Raw genomic sequence first — 9,639 nt, 5'->3', positions numbered from 1 at the left:
GCTTCGATGGTTTTCCGGAGTTCGTGCTCGCGGAGGCCTCGCTTTTTGCGAGTGATTCGCCCGAGTATGTGGATGATCTGATTGATCTGTTTGGTGACTAATTTAAGCCAGTGGTCGGCTTTACCGTTTTGGCTCAGATAGAACCCAAGGATCCTGATATGCGGTCTCCGTGGGATACTTGCCCCGTTGAGTTCGAGACGGATGAGGTCCCTAGTCTTTTTGGCATCTTTAGTATTGGAATCTAGGATAACTACGTACTCCGACTTTTCGGGTGAGCAACTGAGTCCAATACTTTGTACATAATCGCGGATAACATTGAGGCCCTGCTGTATGGTTGCTTCTTGTTCTGCCAGTGATCCGCGGTGACACCACAGAGTGATGTCGCCGGCGTAAAGCCCAAAGTGGAGGTCGGAGATAGTGCCGAGTAATGTGGGCAGGTCCTTCAATGCGAGATTGAAAAGGGTTGGGGAGAGTATCGAGCCTTGAGGGACACCGGCGTGCAGGGGAAATTTGGGGCTGGTATAGTCGTCAATCTTGATTTCTATCGTTCTGTCGGTTAAGAAATTTCGAACGTAGTTATAGAGGCGTTTGCCTGGCTTGATGTCAATTAGTTTTTGGAGTACCGCATGGTGCATGACATTGTCGAACGCCTTGTGAATGTCGACGCCGGCGACGACTCTGGTTTGTGCGGTGCTGGATTGAATGAGCACGTCGTGCTGTATTCGGAGCATTGTGTCCTGTGTAGAAACATGCCGCCTGAATCCGGTCATAGAGTGATGAAAGACGTGGTGCTCTTCTAAGTGCCACTCCAAGCGTTGTAGCACCATCTTCTCTGTCAGCTTGCTTAGGCAAGAGGTGAGTGAGATGGGCCTAAGGTTGGTGATGCGGTCTGGTGGCTTGCTTGGTTTGGGGATGGGAATTATAATCGCTTCTTTCCACGATGGTGGGATGATGCCGGTTTTCCATGCTTGGTTTATCTGATCAAGAAGTGCGTCGAGGTAGTTTTCGGGGAGATTCTTGATGATGGTATATGTGATGCCGTCCTTCCCAGGTGTTGTGCTCCTTGTAATGCTGTGGAGGGCCGTAGCCAATTCTTCTTTACTAAATGGAGAGTTGATACCGGTGTCTTCATCCTCGGTTTCCGTCGTTGGGTAGTCTGGTGGTTGGGGGAGGTTATTTTGTACTGGGTATAATAGTTCTTGCAATTCCTTGGCGATTTGCTCTGGGGTCTTATTGGTTCTGAGCTGAAGTTTTTCTAGGCTGTGTCGAGGCTTGCCTTGGCCCAATAGTGTGCGTAGGATCTGCCACACGCGAGGCGTTTGGAGTTGTCCATTGAGACCATCGCACATTTGTAGCCAAGTTTGAGTCGCCAATTCGTGCGCGTATATTTGCGCCTCTTCCGTAATGAGTTGGATAGCCTTCTTGAGGCGGTTATTCTTTTTGTTGCGTTTCCAGCGCCTAACCATCTTTTGTCGTTTGTCCCAGAGGTCAAGAAGATGACGATCGATATATGGGTGGTCTTCGGATTTGGCTATGCGTTTGGTGAATTTGCGGTGCGTCATGATAACTCTTTCCACCCATTCCGCAGGGTCTTCTGGGGCGTCGGTTTGTTCGAGGTGGCTCCGCAGATTATCCCACTTGGTAATATGGGCGATGCTGGCCCGTGGAGAGCTCTTTCGTGCCATAAGAAGTTCAATGGTTGTAGCTAGAATATAATGGTCCCTACCTAGATCCTCGAGCGTGTTCTCCCATTCTGTTTTGCTCGGTCCGGCGTGCCACGTGAGGTCGGGGCTTGTGTCAGCTTCCACGCTGTTGCCTGCGCGTGTTGGAATGGTGGTATCGTTGAGAAGGGTCAGTCGATTTTGAGAGGTTGCGGTTTCAAGCCTGCGACCATTAGGAGAAGTGTGATAGTATCCGCATGCGACGTTCGGGCTGTTGAAGTCACCTGCTATGAGGATATCTTTGCGAGGGTGCATATCCTTGATTTCCTTGATCCACGTAGTATGCGCGGTGCGGCCGCCGGGTGTCCAGTACGTATTCCCAATAACTGCTTTAGTGGCTCCCAGTTGACATTCTACGGCTACATGTTCTTGTTTCTCGGTGTTGTGCTGCTCTGTTTCCAACTGAATCGCAGGGATATGATTGGCCACATATGTGACGACCATGACCGGGGCCGATGGTGGAAGGGGGTTAGGTCTGGCGCGCGTGGCACGACATTTTTTGGTGATGCTTGGCTGTATGAAATTTTGGTACCCGGATAGTTTATAGTTGCCATTCGTTTCCTGAAGGAGTATGATATCTGGTTTGGTCTTTGCCTGCAGGATATGATGTTCAAGATGATACTTTTTCTTGCGTAGGCCCCTGCAGTTCCACTGCCAGACAATGGCTTTGTTGGTGATCTGGCTGCTGGTCGGGGGATTACTGATCATTGTGCTAGAACCGTGCGTGGTGCGACGATGTCGGTTACCATTTTATACGAGTATTGTGCCTGGGTATGCATGTCAGGTTCATCAGCACCATAGGAGTATGAATGGCAGGATAGCATCAATGATTGAAATTGCTGCTTCACACCACGGGAGCGACAATGCTGACAAAAAGCTTCGGATCTTAATGGCAACACAAGAAATTATCGACTTCGCTGCGGATGAAGTAGAACCAGGTTGGGCGGGGGTCTCGGAGTTTTCTTCGCATTCCTTTTTTTCTTTGGTTGGTGTGACAGGCTTGTGAAAACGCTCGGTCGTTTGAGATATCTGCCTCGAGGAAGCCGAAAGAGGGGTTCCAGGATCAGTCTGGGCACGAGTGGGCAGTGGTGGAAACTCGCTGGTGTCGTGCAAACGACCTGCATAGGAGTCAGTTGGTTTTGGAGCTTCCCGTCGAGGATTTTGGTCAAGCTTTCTTACAGCTGTGCTATGGCTTGTAGCCCCAGGTGAAGCGGATGAGAGAGTGATGCTTTTTGACGGCCCCGGCCTCTGGTTGGTCTCTTCAGAGGAAACGCCCGTTCCGATTGCTTTTTTGGCAGATAAATAGTCCATCTTAGCTTCGTTCTTGAGCTTGTGGATTGATTCTTCCTTCTTGTATTCTGGGCAGCTTATGGACGTCGATTCGTGGTGGTTTCCACAGTTCACACATTGTGGATGGTCTGCATCGCAGATTTCTCGACGGTGGGGGCCCCCACAACGTGGGCATAGCTGCCGTTTCGTGCACGCTCCTCCAACATGCCCGAAATTGAAGCATTTGCGACATTGTAGGGGCTTCTCGATGAAAGGTAGGACCTTGAATCGGGTATGTCCGAGGACGACGTACTCAGGAGATCTAGTGGTGTTGAAAACCAGTTTCACAGTTTCGGATTGTCCTAGTCGGCGACTGCTTCTCAAGGGTGCGATGCTGCAAAGAACTTGCTGTAGCTCTTCATCAGGGATATCTTTTGAGACTCCATGAATGACTCCCACTGCTGAGTCCTTTGAATGAGGTTGGTACACACGCACTGGGATCCCGCCAATAGAGGTGATGGTTAGCAGCGCCTTTGTCGACTCCATGTTCCTGGTGTCAACGGCTAACAAATTCAGTTTCGGGTTCGGTCGCACTTCAGTTACTCCATCTGGGGCAAAACCTTGAAGTTTTTCACGCAGCTTCAGTGGGTTCACTTTTGTTATGAGATGGTCTCCGTCTACTGGTTTTATCACGACTGTGAGAGCGTCCATGCTAGGTGTTGTGTTAATCACTGTGTCCCCGCTTGATGCAATGCTCGATTTTTTGCACCTTTTTCGGCTGCTCGTTGTCCAGTTGTTTTCTATTGGTGGCATTTCAGGGTCAGAGCAACATAAGGCACTCGATGTACTGGACCTGTCTGAGCTGGTGTCGTTCGTGGTGATGGGCAAGAAGCCATTTGCAGGCCCTGAGTCGCTTGGAGGTTCATTTTCTTGCGCGGCTGCTTGGTAGAACGCTTCATTGGCAATGCTCGACGTGTCAGGTAGGAGGGGCATGGTCAGTCGGTCGGGTCGGCGGCCGGTATACACCGGTTAGTCTTGGCTTTGAAGGCCGCCAAGACCTAGGCTTTGCTCTTGGTCGAATACACGACCGCACCTATTCAGAGCCAAGAAAGTTCGACGTATACAGAATATTACTCACAATTTGTAGCCAGAACCGAAGGGAACACAAGCTGCTTCTTCAACGTCGTCGTCTTCGTCGTCGGAACCAGATCGAGATAACACCATGATAGAGTTCCCGTTCAGACCCATAGCCGTAAATGTAGAGAGTTTGGCCATTCGTTGGGAAGTATAGGAGACAAATGAGGAGGCGCCACTGGCCGAAAGCGGGCTGGGCGTGTTCCAGGGCGTCTTCAGAGATTCGAATCTGACCAACCAGAAGCCGGAAATAATACCCTGGCGGTGGTCGCGAGAAACAAACCTGATAACTGCATTGGAGTAACTCTCAATGGCTGAAAATATCGTACACGTGATGTTTCAATCACGTTAATCCAAAATGATGGTGGAAGAGTGCGACTAGCGGAACGATCGACATAATCCGTACGCCAAGCGCCAAGGACCGGGAGGTTGCGCGGCGCATTCGTTTGTTACATCTTTCTGCATGATCATGATCAAAACAACACGTGCACCCTATTTTCAACCACGAAGAGTTACTACACTTCACTCTTACGCGCTTCTTAAAACCATATACGAACATAGACTTTTGATCAGAACTGTTTGCCGCTACCACCGCTAGGGGATTCTTTTCGGCTTCTGGTTGGTCAAGAGAGCATGCCAAGCCCTCTTTCCGAGTCTGGTGCACGCCTGGCTCTGCCCGCGCCTCCCATTGACCAAACCGCAATATGACGGAGGCTTATTGCGGAGAAGGCGCCGTGTAACCGAGCTTTCGGTTGCACGTCAAAAGATCCCCAGGTGGTCGAAATTAATTCTCAGTCGTCCGCTGGGGCGTGCCAGATGCCCGTCGTAGGTTTGGCACGTAAAATTTTTTTTTCTACATATACGGCTCTGTTCAGACCCATTTAGACGCTTCGTAGCAGCTGTGCATGGGCGTCGCCATAACCGACATTCAGGTTTGTCTCTTCTTATTCCATTTACATCAATTCATCATTGCTGCGGCGCAGGACAGGTTACTGCCATTTTAAGATTCTATCTGTGTCTTCCTCAGCAATGGCCTTCCTGGAGGCTCGTCAACGTCCGATTCAGTGTCTCGCTGTCTCGGTAAGACAAGAGAAGGTCAGCAATGGAGGCTCTAATCTGGCGCGTGTGTAAAGCGTCCTTCAGTGCAAGCGCTGCAGAAGCTGCAAGAGCAAGCTCAAGGTTTTCAGCGTCCCTGCCGCACGCGCGCTCGTGCAGTGCAAGCTTAGTTCAGCGCAACATACTCGCGCTCGTAGTTTCGGCTTCGCTCGTTCATAAGGTCAATGTGTGTATGCACAAGCACGGTGGGATTCCCAGATTCAAGATTTAATTATTCGAATGACTTCATTCACTATTTGCTGATCGCTTGCATTTCAGCCAGCACGCGGACAGCGTCACCCCGCGGAGTAAACACGAAGCCTCAGCCGTCTATGCGTGAAGTAGTACTTCTCTTGAAACATGCATCTGACTTCCGAGATTAGATACGAGCTACGAAGGCATTCCATTCAAGCGCGCTGACGCCTTCTCTGAAGATCCCGGCGTGCCGCGTGCGCACCATGTGTGCTGCTCCGAAAAAGGAGAGACGCGGAAGGCTGCGCGTACACCATCGGCAACCCGGACAGAAATAGATCGACAGTTTCTCCCCCGCCCCCGAAAGAAGTGGGGCGTCGATGGGCATAAAACTCTGCTGCCTTTGAGCGGAACTTTTCGGCATCGCCGCGACCTCTACTCGACGCGAGCGTTTTTGTTTGATGAGACCGCCGCACACGACCAACTCAATTTCCTGACCCCAGGCCCCTGCGGCGGCGCTGCTGTAGGCGCCTATCTAACGCCTATCCGGTTTCTGCGTATCACGCATATCACGCGGTTCACGCGTACCTGCGTACGCGCAGTACGCGCACATGATACGAGGAAACACGGGCTTGTTTGCGAACAGCGTTTCTATGTTAACGGATAACACGATCCCAGCAAGCACGAGGAACGTGTCATATTAATTTACACTTTTATTTTAACTTTTGTTCTGCCGGAGATACTGTTTGTTACAGGTCGCGATTATGTCCAACTTCTCGGTAAACCACCCCTTGGAGCCGCGCACACTTGTGAAAACCGGTGTGGCGGCCTCTTCATGTCCCGCCGGAACCACCTTTTTTGGATGATCGCATTTGATATGGAAGCAGAAGCACGATTGTCCGCAGATATGGGACCAACTCGTACACGTCGTATTCTAGTAGGAATTGCTCTAGGCATCCGCAGCTGGCGCCGTCTTCACTCGGAAAATATCAATTGCGCGGCACGGGCCCTGCAGCGGCGGGCACGCGTCGACAACCTTTTTATTTCCAGCGAAACGCAAATAAACAGACATAAAAGCTTTTAGAGTGTCCCCGTCGTTAAGCAGATTGTAACATCTCCGCAGAAAATGCCGCTCCATCCATCAACCCCCCCTCTGCAACCAAAGGGACTTCGTCGTCCACGGGATGAAATGAACCTCCTGCGGCTTTCACTTCGTGTGCCTCGATTTCAGAGTTTTCCAACAGCGCGATCGAGATCACGTGGGGTAAGTTACGGGCCGCGCTTTCAGCACGAGCCGCGAGAAGGTGACGAAAGCGTTGGTCGTCGTCTGCAAGCGACTCCGGCTCTCCGTCAACTTTTTTTCCTCATAGTCACGCGAGAACAAAACGCATCCGCACTTGCGATCAATTTGCGCGGGAAGGGTCCGCCATCGTATATTGCAAACGCTCTTTATGATTTGAGTAGCTCCCTCTCTGAAATCTAGGCTCTTTAGCTTCAGCAGCAGCAGACATTTTCCCTCCCTTCCACCGAGGAAGATTAACATGCGCAACCCGATCCTCGACGACTCGGACGTTGGACGCTCTCTCGGCCCCTGCTTTTCGAGCCCCGGCATCCAAAAACCGCGGTGGCGCATTCGCGGGAGGGGACACCCTTTCGCACGCGGACAAAAGAGAGCGGACGACGACCGTGTGCGAGCAGTATACAACCACAGGGGACGGAAGTGACCGCGGTCCAAGGACAGCACGCGCGCATCCGGGATTGGATCTGGATCCGTGCGGGCCTTTTTGACGGTGGTCAAGGGATGAACCACAGCTTGGACGGGGGGAGGCTGCTGCCGCTCGCTGAAAGGATTGATGGCCGATATCGGGCGCTGGGATGCCGCCCGCGGTCCCTATGCTAATACATCCCACAAAAGACAGCTTGCAGACAAGCTCTGAAGCACACATGTATGTGAAGCAAACGTGATTCGAAAGTTACTCGAGGCCCAGAAATTTCTGTCATCACGGCGATGCAACGCCATCAGGATGCTCAATGCAGGGCGGTACAGACGACCGACCTGTATTGAAGGATCCAGGCAAAGTTGAAACGACTGAAGTGCCTTCACTGACGTTAGAAAGAAGAAATAAGGAACTGATAAGGCGAATTTGCGGCGGGCAATGTGCACACTAGCTTTGCACGCGGTGTAACAACCACCGTTCTGACGTAGGGCGGAGAGCGAACGCCGGCGAGAGAAATTCGGCGGTTTTTTTTTCCCCAGCATATTCGCTCCATGGAATCCAGCCTTTGGCAAGCAGACGAATACAAACTCTCCTGCTAAAACGAAGAGAGCACGCGCTGAAGGATTAAGATAGTATTATTTACTTTGGTTTTGTTTTGTTGCTATTTTGTTACGCAAAGGCGCTTTAAGAAGACGCCAAATTGAATGTATAATGAGTTGAATATGCACGGCGATTTTCTTTATTACGCCGTCCAGCGGACTGCGCACACGCTAATACAAAGTGGAACGCTAATCCACCACCAGGGCCTGGATGGTAGATGTTTCTCGGTATACGACATCGCCATACCGGATTATTACTGCATTCGGGTACCACACCGAGAGTTGGACCTGGAGAGCGTAATGCAGGCAAACAACTTTATCGTTGCTCTTGGGTGAGCGGGCAGTCTAGTGTGGAACAACAGCCAAGGAAGCTAACAGCTTCCTCAAACCGAACATAATATAACAAGTGCAAAAACCAGAGTCGCACGACGAATGTAGCGAGGGACGTCACAATCGCGACAGCTGGTTCGCTTCACGACAGCGGAAGTAGCAGCGAGCGCAAGCTGGAACAGAATGAGAAATCACTTTGTTCCAAGATGAATACAAACAAAAACAAAACACAAAAATACCGGGGGAAAAAAGAGAAGGAAAGAAGGTACGAGAAGACAAAGGGGAACAGTCCGGAAAGAAACACGGACCAGGACTTGTTTCCTTGGAAAGGTAGCAGCAGCACAAATGCAACCGAAGAGGCCGCGGGACTTTGAGGTGGCGTCAGCGTTTAATTCGAACTAAGCCGTTGTGACGTGAGGAAGTCGGTTCACTCCATCTTTTTGTTCCTTCCTCGCACCGTGCCGCGTGCTCTGTACTCCGTTCTCCCCAAAGTTGATAGTGCGGTGGAAGCCACAGACTCGCCGGACCAATCAACCGCCTTCCTTTCATCACCTGACCCCACTCTCTGCTCGGGAGCATGGGCAGGAGCGTGATCACGTGGCGAAAGACGGACGCACGGCTGGCCAAGCGAGAGCCAGTAACTCCCATCGCACCGTCAACCTAGGGGTGAAAGGGTATAGCAGGTTCCAGCCCCTGCATTAGAGACAGGTAAAGGGCCCATTGTGGTTCCGCTCTTTCACGGTGACGTTCCATCTGCGCCGGAGTTGAATGGCGATGAGAGGGGAAGAAAGGGGCCGTGGGAGAGAGTGGAGAAGGAGGAGGAGCAGAGAGGTAAGAAACAAGGCGAACGGGGTCCCATTCCGCGAGCTGTTACATAATGGTCCGCGCTGGGAATGGAGATATCTCGCTGGGGCCATTTTTCATGCCCGGACTTGCCTTTTGGTCGGGACTCTGCTGATCGGTCGGTCAACCCTGTGCCGATTAAGGGCATTGCTCGAGTCCATGGGTAGCTTTCTCATGCAGGAAAACATTGAAGACAAGATGTCGTTCTTGTCCACATTTACATTGCAGCGCTAAGTCATCGCTGGAAATTTCGCTGGTTTTAGCGCCGTCTCTTCGCTATATCAGTGCGGCTGCGACGATTCAGTGTTGACTCACTGCTAGTTATGTTCAAGACAGTGCTGTTACCTTCAAGGCGATTCTGCATAAACGCTGTTTCTACGGTTGATTCAGCACTGAGATAGCCGCTGCGCTGTATGTGTCAACCGACCCGAATGCACCAGGAGACAATCCAGAATGGCCGCCAAGTGTCGTACCATCGGCATTTATTTCATTTCAATGGCTCTCTGTAGCTGCTGTTTAAATGTCAAAGAATCGTATCTTACTGTACAGAATAATCTACCTTACCGATGGCTTCCATATAACCCTTCGACTAAAGAAAAAGAGACGACAAAAATTTGTTTAACAGCCCCGCGCCCGCTCACAAGCACGTGCGATATAACACGTATACTTGCGTCTTTTATCAGCGCTCTACCAGCAGAGTGGTGGTGGTTGGAAGCATTTTCTTTTTGTTTGTTTACA

Source organism: Ixodes scapularis, unplaced genomic scaffold (genome assembly GCF_016920785.2).
Source record: "Ixodes scapularis isolate PalLabHiFi unplaced genomic scaffold, ASM1692078v2 PGA_scaffold5__190_contigs__length_132052651, whole genome shotgun sequence".
NCBI classification, from domain to species: domain Eukaryota; kingdom Metazoa; phylum Arthropoda; class Arachnida; order Ixodida; family Ixodidae; genus Ixodes; species Ixodes scapularis.
Note: the sequence above shows the minus strand (reverse complement) of the source record.